Raw genomic sequence first — 13,509 nt, 5'->3', positions numbered from 1 at the left:
ATTTCTTCATTGTGAAAATCTAATTCAAGTGGTAGTGAAAGAGCTGATATATCGAGTCTCCTTTAAAGAATTTTCGAAATCACGTTCTTACTTGTCTTCTTAGTTCCGCATAAACATCTCCTAAGTAAAATAAAAATGGAACATTAGCCTTTCTCTCTAGGCTATAAATATTTATGAAGGGGCGAAGGTAAATAAAGAAAATAATAACTCCAAGACAAGCTTTTTTTTCGTTAAAAACATCGCTATCTTCGATGTAGGACGAGCTATTATTCCCTTCACTACGAAAGAAATTTTTTTGGAAAACAAATGGGATATTTGTAATCTTAAAAAAAAGAAAAATACTTCAATTATTTCCATGAAAGGTGACTGCAAATATTCCTCCAGAATGTTTAGAATTCACAGTCGAATTAATGGACTTCACGCTCCCAGTGGTATTGATTATTGCTTTTTTTTTATCATCGCACAGTTACCAATTATCATCATTATTATACAAAGAGCGATTACTTGATGTTAAGAGCGGTATGAAAAAAACCTCATTTTGTATTTTTGAAGTAGACTGGTATAATAATATATTTATGCACTGTTATAAAAAAAATTCTGCTTTGTTGTATTAATGTTTCAAAGCGGCACGAGAGAGGCCTCTCATTCCCTAGTTTTATTATTATTATTATTATTATTATTATTATTATTATTATTATTATTATTGCTCTTGGTATTAGTATAATTAGCAGTACCATCAACGCTAGCATTGCATATGCAAATCAACTCAATTAGTAAAGTTTTATATATATATATATGTATAAATACATAAATACATACATGTATACATATATTTATGTATTTATATATATGAAAAGCATTAAGAATAATGTTATATATTTGATATTTTTTTAAATTAAGCATTTCTGGTTAGCCCTAGATATTTTTGGGCAAGTGAAACCGCGAATCAGTGCCTACATGTTCGCGAGGCTATTGAAATAGCCCGTCGTCAGCATCACTTCCCATGGAGACAAAGTGCATAGCTCCTTGGATGGTGCCCTAGCTATATCGGAATGTTCCGACGACCGGAAGCCGTTGAGTTCCGGTTAGGGGTTCGTTCGTGAGTTTGCTCCGATGGGCGGGTCACAGGAAGTGTAAATTTCCCGTTTTAAGTACAGGTCAGACATTTGGGTCCGGTATATTTCTTGTGAAAGACCCATTCCGGGAGAAAACTTTTTCTAACTGCTCGTGAGATGTATTGATGAGAGGTCAAATAAATGGAGGGGAACTTGACATACCGTGACTTCGGTCATGTTAGACAATTTTTACTCTTACGTTGTAGTTTAGTTAAAGTTGATAGCACTACGTCGTTGGGCTTATTTTTTGGTTGCCATTTCTGGGATATAGGCTTGTCCTTTTCCCGTTACCTTTTTTTATTTCATTCCAAGCCATTTACTATGTTAGACTCTTGAAATAAACTGTATTTCTGTAGACATGATTTTGCTGTTAATCCTTGACACATCAGTAACTTGGCTGGAAAGAGAGAGAGAGAGAGAGAGAGAGAGAGAGAGAGAGAGAGAGAGAGAGAGAGAGAGAGAGAGAGAGAGAGAGTAATGAAGTTCTGCGCCAGCTCGGTCTCACGCTGACAAGCGCTACGTGAAACCTCTTGAGGTAAGAGCTAACTGCCCCATAGAGGGCCTAATATATATTATTAAGAGTAGCAAGACTTCGCTAGAAAATTGCTCCCTTTTCTTTTGCTTCTTGTCTGCCGATCGATATTTCCCACGGTCAGAATACAAGGGATTAAATCCGATTGTAGGCCACTCCCTTTATGTAGATAATTTCTGATTTCCGAGGCAAAAGTGAATCTGTCTGGCTGTCCTTTTGAGGCAAAACCCCCCTGCGGGCATCAGCTGAACATGACTCAACTCCCTATGTGTTGGACATGCCCCCTGCCCCATAGGAGGAGATAAAAGCGACAAACAGACCAAGGCTCGCTCTCAGACGCGCGCTGGACGAGATGATGTGAAGACGACCCCAAACCACCGCCATGCCCAGGCCCAACGATGCCCTTAGCTTCTAACCACGAGGCCTTTAAAAGTATACTTTCCCTTTGTGCACTCCACCCACCAGCCACATGTTCCCTTCGATGCTGGCCAGACCGATGACCCACTCCATTTGCTTGGCGTTTCGTGAAGTCCCCATCGTCTTGCCCTTTACGTAGAAGCCTCTGCACCCTACCACATGGAAGAAAACTCGCACTCGGATATCGCAAGTCATCCACGGACCGCCTTCTGCGCTGGAACCAAATCTGCCTTACGGTAAAGTGCCCTGTAAAGACATCCATTCAGTCACGCTTTTCCTCGTAACATTTACTTAATTTGAGTGCCAGTAATCACCGAATCTCTTGTCAAATGTCCATGCTCCTCGAGTGTCGGCAGTTCTAAGCCATTATTAATGCATCGAAGCCCCTTGGCACCCTCAGTGCAGCTTCGAATTCATTATTCTTTTGTCTGTTTTCATTAATGGCCTATAATGTGCATATCTCTCATTTCAGAGGGACCCTATATCGTGGAATCTTCTTGGACTGTGTCTGGAATCCCCCCAGTTTCATACATCTTGTAGGAATCCCCTTCAGGATCAGTAATCTACTTGCATTCCTCTATCTCGTACTAATGTTATGTAAATACACTCCTGTAAGTTTGCCCACGTGTTTACGTAATATTTTCCTTCAGTAGTAAGAGCCTTACACTCATATGAAATTCCCCCTTTTTCCTCTTATTTTATGTTTCCCTGGCCCCACGAAGTCGGAATCACAAGGCTAAATTATCTGAAATTGTTGCTACCTGTCTCACAGAGAATATTTCAAACTAGATTGCCAGGGAAAAAAAGAAAAAAAAAAAATATATATATATATATATATATATATATATATATATATATATATATATATATATATATATATATATATATGCTTTAAGAGCGATTAAAAGTTCATATAAGGACATGATGAGTATGTTCGAATATGTAGACGGATCTGTGACTACTTTGGTGTAAACAGAGACTGAAGAAAGTGGTGCGCCATATCTCTATTGCCCTTAAGGATCTTTATGAGTGGAGTGACGTGAGAAGTTAGAGAAAGGACAGTAGATGTGGCCAAAAAGTTTTTGGGTACGAAAAGTGCTCGTGAATGGAGTGCGGAATGGGTGAAGTTTGCACACGATAAAACACTGATTAGGGGCAGTGAAGAGGAACTGCAGAACTTTGTGGAAGAGTTTGAAAGCGTTTTCAAGACGAGAAGGTTGTGATGAATTGTCAACAAGAGTATGTTTAGGAGCTTAAACCATTAAGATAGAGCAATGAAAGCTGGTAGATTTGGTGGAAAAATAGAAACACTTGATCCAGGCAGGTGTTTGAGAGTAAATATGATACATGATGGTAGATAAAAAGAGAGATCAATCACAGAATAGGTAAAACAGGGAAGGTAGCCGGATGTGCGTAAAAAATTGGAAAGAGACCTGTGGTGACTTTGGAAGCAAAGGTGGAATCTATGACATAATTGTTAAGCCAAACTCCTTCTTGGTAACTCACCTCTACCTTGCAAGAACTAAGTTTTTCTGAACACTTAAGTCTTTCTATGGTACGAGTGCTACTTTATTCAGATTGCAAAAGACATTGTTAGTTTACAGCTACGCAAGGAAGCCCCTTCCTTGTTTAATGATTCTTTAGAAAGACGAAATTGGTTGTTATCCAGTTTTTTCGCGTAAAACAGGCTGGTTAACGATGATGATCGTTTTGTACATCACGCAAGGGAGGCCATATTCATTGAGATATGGCAGTATCTTCCTCTTTTCAACTTGTAAAAGAAAATGACTCATACTTTCTAAACTAGTGTAGATTATCAATGACAAGATATTTTCACGCTCAATATACAGATTCTGAAGTATCCAGTTTGTCTTGAATGCTGTGAACCAGTTAGCTGGTTTCATCAGCCCAACTTCATCAATCTAATGGTAACTGGTAATCGTTTCGCTCTCGTTTTGATATAACACTTTTTTTTTTAGCATTCTCGTTCCTTTTAAAAGTCAACACGTACAGTACTTCATGTATATATATATATATATATATATATATATATATATATATATATATATATATATATATATATATATATATACAGTATATATTTGACGTTGACCAATATGTTAAGCACAGTCAAAAAGATTTCATTACTGCGGTGCTCATGTGAAATGGCGAAAATGATTCTAGTTTATGGCTGACTGTCCCATCTTTTTTGCAGACATCGGGAGTGAATGTTCATATAAGACAGGGGATTACGCAGCTCCCGAGACTTGGGACTTATTCATTTATCTATGGCTACATTCCTCAGACCTTCAGTAGATGTAAGTTTTGATTAAGACTGTGTACATTGAATGTTTTCTCTGTAAAATCAGTTTAATAAGTAAGTACACATTTGTATGTGTGTGTTTGTGTCGGTGTCTGTGTGTATCTGTGAGCATAATTTTTGATTCGTTGCCAGAAATTCATGGGATTACTTCTTAAAACATTGATAGGCACAATTTCATTGCAGGCACTTTTAACCGGTGGCCTGTCCGCTCTGTTTTACAATTTGAATAGATTCTCGGGCATTATATTTGCGAATAGCTCTGAGCAGACTAATAAATACATCGGATCAAGAACTGTAAACTTACCGGGAGTCATTTGCATATTATTGCTTCTGGGTTCTGCGAATCTGTGGCTGTTGTCATTGTTGGCTTAATAGTGGTTGTGTTTAGTTTATACACAGATCTCGGAAAGTTTATTCATTGTCTTTGCGTAAGGAATTCTTCCGGAAAACACATTAAGTAAGATTTTAAGACTTCGCTTGCTCTTCAAATATCAAGAACTTTGGTTTAAAAAAAAAATAAATAATCAGAGATGCTAAAGAATGTGTAATAAGAAAATCATGAAGCTCACTAACAGAACATAAAGGTGAAAGTTCTATAACTTAGAGTAAAGTCAAATGCTCTTTCAGGGCAGATAGGAAAACCGTTGAGAGGGAAATGTAGTGAATAGGAATCGACCGCCAATCCCGTCTACTATTGTACAGTAAAGGAAAGGGATTTTTTTTTTAGAGATTTTGTCTCTCTCACTCTTGCTTTGTGTGTCCGTGTGTGTGGGTATATGTTAACTTAATTATTTCCTTTTATTCATAAATCATCTTTATTTTACTTATTATTTACCCCTAAAGGTCTCACAAGATAAACAAGAAATAAATGGCATTCCATCACACAGAAATCGCTGGTAATAATATATAAACTTACAAATCATGTGTACCCATCTTTTATCCTTCCCTATACGTATGAACAGTTTGTTTTGAATATATCTAATGATCATGGTCATTACGTGTATTCAATTTAATTTTGTCATTACCTTACTAGGGAAGATATAGACAAGAATACCAAGAAATCTGTGCCTCACACGTGTCATTAATACACTGGAATATTTGTTTATGATTTAACACGAAAATGGCGATACATGCTTAGGAAACTTTTTAATAATTACGCTGAACTCATGCTTTACATGCACAACATTGCATGTGGAAAAAGAGTCATTCAAATTTTCATGGTTATCACCTACAATACCTGTTAATTTTTTGTGTGTTTTTTCAAAGAAAGCAAATCATACGCACTACATTTCTTAAGGCATAGGTCTGTTGTCTATCTTTCTTTTATAAGAGGATCATGATGTCATCTACAATACCAAGCTAAATTTTTATCTTTTTCAAATGAGACAAATAATGCGCAATCCATTTTTGAACTTAGGTCTGTAGTCTGCATCTTGTATACAAGGCAAACAAAACCAACATTTACAGTGAACTACTTTGACAAAACAGAGGCCATAGGAATCGAAAGGTGCTCTGCTCTCATGCATCCTTTTTTCTATTTGGTGATAAAATGGGTAACTGCAAACCTTGGGCGTTTTATGAACAAAAACCCATCAGCTGCCTAACTTAACGACCTCTCGTTAATTCGACCTCTCTTCATCCCATCATCATATGTAAATTGGATCATTTAGGCTATAAGAGTTTCATACACTGGTATAAATCCATGCAAAATCGACCTTAATTACATTTCCGGTTTTTTTTTTTATTTAAAGAGGACTGTATTAACATGGCTTCAGTTATTTAGTCCCTTCAATCTAGGCATAATTATTCTAAAAAAAAAGTATGGATACATTTACAAATTAAAGAAGATATGAAGATAAATAAAGAAAATAATGCTATGTTCCCAACCGCACACAAACGCACACGCAATATATATATATATATATATATATATATATATATATATATATATATATATATATATATATATATATGTATATATATATATATATATATATATATATATATATATATATATATATATATATATATATATATTTTTTTTTTTTTTTTTTTCTCTCCATAATGTTGCCTTGTAATATGTATATCATCCTATAATTTTGATTTATTTACTCATATATTTATCATGTGTTATGTATAATGATGATAATTACTGAAATGTCGTGTGTCTTGTATTATGAGATCCCAAAAGAATGATTGATTTAGATGACAACGTAATTTAGAATTAATGATTTCCTTAGTGATAAAAGCGTAGTATATGAGGAACACGTGCGTCTTAGCGAAGAGTATGTTTCACTTCAGGTGTCGTCGCAAAAGATAACGTGTTGACAGGTTGGGGATAACAATTGCTGATTCTGTTCTGAAACCAACTAGGGTTTTCCGTTTTGTTTTGAAAACATGCCAGTCATAACTAGCCAGGCGAAATCTGTTTCATCATGTTAGATTTCTGTAAAAGCTTTGTCTCATACGAGAACAAGACAAAGGTTTTGTAATATTACATACATGGCTCTGGTCACGTATGCAACTTTGAGAGCAAAACCTCATGATCGGTTACGTCATGTATTGTCCCGATTGCGTTCAAAACGTGTTGCTTTCGTATCTGTCACCCAAAATGTTTTAATGACGTCATATGATTGTTGAATTTCTACTGGAATCCTCAGATTAATTCTTATTCATTCTGATTAGAGAAACCTTTAGCTCTCTCTCTCTCTCTCTCTCTCTCTCTCTCTCTCTCTCTCTCTCTCTCTCTCTCTCTCCTTCAAAAAAAGAGTATTTTAATGTAATGTACTTGTGGTCACTAGTATTAATATTAGCGTTTGAGATCTGAATTTAGTAAACTTATTTATATAATTTGTAACGGCGCCTGATAAAAAAGTGTGTTTTGTGAATCGAAGGATCCTGCATGTCCTGTGATTTTACAAAGGTTTTCACAAGCTTGTGTAAGGCAAGCTTGTGTAAGGCAAGTGAACTTTACTTATTAATACCATTTTATAATAAGGTGCATTAGGAAAATTTTTACATAAGTGAAATTATTATTGATAAATCTTTTGTGTATTTTTGTGTGTTCATGTGTTTGCAATCTCTTGATTTTTGTTACCCTTTATTTACTTAGCAATCTAAATATTTCTTAATAATTTAACATTGCATACTTGATTTGGTTTTCATTTATTAAGATTTTATTTTCAAATCTTGAATAACTCTTGATAGTTTAAATTTTGCTTGATTAATTTAATTTTCTTGATAAATTAAAGTTTTGTGGTTTAGTTTTGTTTAATAATTTAATTCAAGAATGAATTAAATTTTCTGTTGTTTTCAAGTAATAGTAAATTTTTCAGATTGTGAATTTTAATTATAAATTTGAATTTAACAATAAATTTTTGTATTTAAAATTTTTAAAAACAGTGTTTCATTTATTGACCACCAGTGAACAGGATTAATTATGTGCATAAAGCAAAGTGATAAACATGTTTTGTTCATTTAGTTTTGCTGAAGTGAATTAAGACCAGGGAAGCAGTTAAAGTTGTTTGATAAAGTGATGCCCTTTACTCTAGTATATTTCTTGTTTAATAGTGGATACCTCACACTAATCTTGATAAACTTAGTTTGATTTTTCACATGATTAATAAGGTTGTTAAGGGATCACTGTTACCTTTAGAGTACTCAGTTGTAAATCTTTTGTTATGAGAGTTCAGGTATCTGGCTGAAGTGAGGTATATTTTTGAAATTGTGATTAGTTGTGTAATAACCAGGTACTTGGTATGCAACCTGACAATATACACTATATATATATGCATGTGTATATCACATATCTTTACATATTAGATATATTATATATATATATATATATATATATATTGTATATATATATACCTACATGTATATGTTTATAAATATGTGTATGTATGTGTGTTGGTGTGTATGGGTTGTGTGTGTGTGTATGCGAGATTATCAATCGAAAACGATTTATTTCTACTTCAAAAATAATTTTGATGCTTTTCTGCAAAAGACCCACAGATGTTAATACAAATCTTCAGAATATACTGTATATTGCTTTCTGGCTGTCGCCCAAAATCGCCGGAGACAATATACGGTCTGCTTCGACGATGGCCAACATATGTTGCATCTTGTCATCAAATGCGAGGGCAGCAACATTATGTAGTCACGGCAACATCCCTTTAGGAGAAGGCACTACAACAAGGCTGGTGACCAAATATAACCACGTATCAAAAAAAAAAAAAAAAAAAGCTTTTAAGAATAATGCAAAGGATGATAAAGAAGGCACCGAGGTATATGGAAGAACTCTGATGGGAGTTATCTTCAAAAAATGAACATATCTCTGAATCCTCTTTAGAAAATTAAAATGCCTTTGCAATTGCTTATTGTGCATGGGATAAGGACGTACGGTATATATACTGCAGATTTTCAAAAAGTCATTAGAGCACAGGGAAACGAAAAATAGAAGTATGGAAAGGGTAGTTTAAATGGATGTCGTCTCCCATCACGGGACACTTTCAAACTGCATCAACTTCACTATAGTATCCTTATTCATTAATAAAGAATTTATTGAAAAGGAACAGTTCAGTACGATGTTAACATTTGTGCCCAATTTTTTGAAGTAACTTCATTTGTTCCTCCCTCGCAAGAGATTTTGTCTTCCGTAAATTATTTCCGGTACCCAGCGTGTTGGGAAAATCAACAATTAGCCTGGCCATTGGTTCGCATTACATACCCGGGGTTTATGTATATATTATATATATATATTTATGTATACACATGCAACATATATATATATATATATATATATATATATATATATATATATATATATATATATATATATATATATATATATATATATATATATATATATATATATATATATATACTGGATACACACACCATTATTGTGCTTACATTTGCTAGAAAGAACTGAATTAGAACTTCCTTGGTAAAGTACTTTCCCTGAAATGCAATACTGTATCAGGTATGGTATACTTTTAGAGTAATTTTTCTTTTTACAGCGTGACAATTTGCTTAATACACCGAAGAATTTTCATTCTTCTATTCGGTAAATCATTGATAAATGTTTTAGCTTATGTTACGCAGACGCCAATTTTATAAAAGAACCGAGAAGTCATAAAAATCACAATGAAACATTGTCAAAGCATCAGCACATCTTTAAAGTTTCCCCTTCAGCAAACAAGGACTCCGATGTGTATCGCGTAATTGTCCTAGTTTCAAGAAGGTGACTCCATGGTCCTTGGTGGTGACATCTACAACTGTGGGTATTCTCAGCGAGCCGGCGCGGCGGGCACAGTACTGATCCAGCAGCCAGCTTTCTGTCCTGATGCTGTTAGACACAACAATGTAGTTGCATTCACTAACCACTGCGCTAGTTAGTTTTTGGACGAAACCCTGCTACTTTTGAGTTGTGAAGGAAATAATTCTTGAACGATTGCATTTTGAAGGATGGGGTACGCGAAGTCTTTGCGGCTCTCCCAGTCCCTGCAAAGGCTAAATTTCATTGTTTTATTATTCAATAGGTTTTAAGAATTTCGTGACGAACTTATTGTACTTACCCAAATCGTAACAGTTCACGAGTTTAATCACTGATTGTATTAGCGTGTTGTAATAATTTTCTTTGTTCTTGTTTCTTGAACTAATATTATCCTAAATCATGGCTTGGTTTGTTGATATTTTAACATTTTGCTGTACTGACTATTTCACAAGTAAATATAAACATGCTGCTATTTTGGGACAGCGGTTAGTTTGTGATAGCGTAAAGCATTACTCCGTTCCTTATTTTTCACTTACGAAACTCTAGTAGGCTAGTGGGTCATTTATTCCTGTACTACAAATTTAGTGTTTTTCAGGATCAGGAGATCTTTGATGACCCACAAGGGTTATATGAACATAAGCATTCTATCTGACCTACTTTGAAGTTAGAGCATGCCTCTTAAATCTTAAACGACTTTAGAGTAAAGCCTTCCTTACCTTAAAGCTTTATATCAAAGTATGACTGGGTATAAGATTGCCTTACTGAAAATTTAAAACTACTTCCAGATATTTGTGAAATTCGAACCACGTTTTGAAGCGAACTGCGCTTGAGGAATAACTAGTCATAGTTAAGCCAAGATTAACTTGCATCGAGCTACACTAAAATTGACTTCGTCCTCTCCCAGGTATGGCCAAGAAGTTGTGCCAACTATTTTTTACCTCCACCCCTACAAGGGCACCGCCCCTGTAGGGGTGGAGGTCCCTCCCATACCCTGTTCCATAGGTCTTATGACCTATGGGCAGTGTATGGGAGGTTTAACAATTTTTTTCTTTCAGGTGACAAGTGCTTTAGTTCATTTTTATGAGTTAACGTACTTTGATTTAGACTTTTTTTCAAGTAATGTGACTGCTTATACTCAGAGCTAGAGGATTATTTTTCTAACATTACAGTATTAGTTTTGCATTTAAGGTTGGGTATTAGGATTATACGGAAGTTAGTTTAAGCTTTTAAGTATTTCGTGTGAGTAACTTAATATTTAAATTATTTTAGATTCCAGACTTAAAGAAGTTTTCTGTACTTTTCAGTTGAGAAGGATGGTAACTTTTAAAGATGTTTTTGTAATTAACATGGTTTTTGGCTGTGCGTTGCATAAAACATTAAGATTTAAGGAAATTTTGTTTTTGAGGTACTTTTAATGCTGATGCTTTGTAACATTAAACGTAAACCACTTTTAATGCTGATACTTGTAATTTGGACGTAAACTATAGCCTTTTAAAGTGACGTATATCTGTTAAAATTCTTTTTTCTGAAAACTTATAACTTTAAGTGACGCTATTGCCACTAATACAATGGACAGGCCTATAATTTCATTTGGGTAATTCGAAGTACTAGCTCCGCGCCTGTTTTTACCTTGGAAACTGGTTTTTTCTGCACTTTGAGGGCTTCTGATACTGGCGGTGAGTTTTTGTTGTCGGCCAACTGTTATTTGCCCCCTAACTCTACTCAACAGTAAAGGGGGGGACTGTGGGAATTCGGGGTTTTGGGTGGGGGAGAGAACAGAAATGAAGCGGACATGTTTACGTTGGGGAGGCGCCCTCTAGAGGGGAAAAAGAGAGGGAGCCATTCGCCAACAGGAGGGAGTTAAATGCATTTCGCCGTGTTTAATACTGGCATGGGGGGATGGAATGCCCCTTCGCCGTGTTTAGTACTGGCCCGGTGGTTACCCATACGTTAACAAGTTATTGCACTTGCCGGACGGGATATGAACCGTTCCAAACAGACGTACCCGTGCTCTGTCTTGTGAAGATCGCATATGGAAACCCCTTGTTGGATGGACTTCAGGGGTTAATTACAGGTTAATTACATTTATGCGACAAAAATTGAAGATAAATCCATAATTGGCAACCAAAAACTGCAGAAAAAGTAAAGTTAGAAAGAAATCGCCGCTGCGGAGCTACTACTTAGATCTACCTTCACTTGATACAATTGACACCATGCTTAGCTATGTCTTTTGTCTAGTCAGTAAGTAGCTACTAGTAATGAAGTTGAGCTCTGTAGTACAGTAAGGTTAGTTGACAACTGTCCAAGAAATTAATGCTAGAATGTGCTATGCTCCTCAAGAGCTGTAGCGTATTGACGTTTGTAGTTTTTGCTAGGCAGGTCTGACTTCTTGACCTCATATACGGTTTCTGTGGTCACTAAACTTTGTAGCACTGTGGTTACCCTTGGTCTTCTAGCATTGATTTTTCATTGCTACATTGGTTTTATAAGTGGTTGGTCTGTTCAGATGAAAATTGGATCTGTTGTGAAGGCTTAAATTATTAAAACCTTCTAAACACAAGAAGACTGGATCTGTTGTGAAGGCTTAAGTTATTTAAACCTTTGTTACTGACTTCATTGAAAATTTGAGGGTCGAATTTTTGTATTAAAATTGCAAAATTTTCTGCCATGGTTTTTTTGCTTTACAGTTTGTTCGGTGAGACAGGTATTCAAGACAAAGCAAACATTTTGTTCAAGAACTCGTGTTGGTTGCTTTTAATCTACTACTTATGCAAGAACTCCTGTTCCTTGCCTTGACCCCAGTCTTTATTTTTAAATCTTTTTTTAATGAGGTGAGAATGGAGTGTTTAGCGAGTACTGATATCACGTTCCCATAAGTTGTCCTGCTGTGATTTTTCAAGGGTGTAATTATTTGGCTTTTTTAAATAGTATTAATGGTGCCCATGTGATGCCCATGTGAGTATTGTTCTTACCCACAGCAATATCAGTAATTGGTAACTGGGCTTCTCCCATTAGGGTTTACCTTTCGAATGATAATAAAATATCCAAAGAACGTAAGTTGTTAATTGACCAGGTAGCAACAATCAGAATCACCAGGATTTCAAAATTATAGTAAAGTGGATTCCTTACTTTTTTCATAACTAGCAATCAACTTATGTACAATCACTTGGCAGTATTATCTAAGGAATTAGTTATGGTTTTTTACTTTTTAATACTTGAAACTAATTAGTTTTCACAATAAGCTGAACTTCTCACATGATATTTAATAGTCTCACATGGTAATATTTAATAGTCTCACATGGTAATATTTAATAGTCTAAGTTTATGGTATTGAACTGAATTCATAAATGTTTGAAGGGAGTTAGTTAAAACAGGTTAGAAAACATTCTTTGCAGTTTAGACTGATGTTAAAATGAGAAATATTTAATTCATGTCGCAAGAACGCATGCTTTCTTCAGTGTAACTAAACACAAATTGAAATTAACTTTTGCCTTGCTACTGGTACTTGAATATTCAATTTTACTTTACTAGTTCAAATATGGCAGCAAATGTACTAGTGAGTTCAGTGTATACATTTATCCATACAGTATAGGGAAGATATCTCGGATGATGATTACCAATCGGTGATTTAGCCATGAAACAAACTTTCGAGGTGTTTTTTATACATGAGCAGTTACCCTAGTCGCTTCTTGTAGTCTGAATGGAAGCAATTGCAATGTTCTGTTAATGCTTAGGCTGTATAAAGGTTATCAAGGACGCGTTCCTTAAGATTTTAAGGATTAAAAGATAAAATGGATGAAATAAGTGGGTTATCTCTACGAACTTGACTCGTGCCACGTGCTAT

At 35.2% G+C, this 13,509-nt stretch overlaps 1 long non-coding RNA gene across 3 annotated transcripts in view; it reads left to right on the top strand.

Annotated features, from left to right (window-relative positions):
* LOC136843295 (uncharacterized) overlaps positions 1-13,509 on the top strand; it is a 571,224-nt gene that overhangs the window by 32,335 nt on the left and 525,380 nt on the right. For 2 of the 3 annotated variants that reach the window (XR_010854512.1, XR_010854511.1), the window contains exons 2-3: positions 4,280-4,382; positions 10,451-10,569. This is a non-coding gene — a long non-coding RNA (uncharacterized lncRNA). The remainder of the gene's footprint in view (positions 1-4,279; positions 4,383-10,450; positions 10,570-13,509) is intronic. The other variant, XR_010854513.1, reaches the window with a different exon arrangement.

Source organism: Macrobrachium rosenbergii, chromosome 11 (genome assembly GCF_040412425.1).
Source record: "Macrobrachium rosenbergii isolate ZJJX-2024 chromosome 11, ASM4041242v1, whole genome shotgun sequence".
NCBI lineage: Eukaryota > Metazoa > Arthropoda > Malacostraca > Decapoda > Palaemonidae > Macrobrachium > Macrobrachium rosenbergii.
This window is presented reverse-complemented; position numbering and strand designations above follow the sequence as displayed.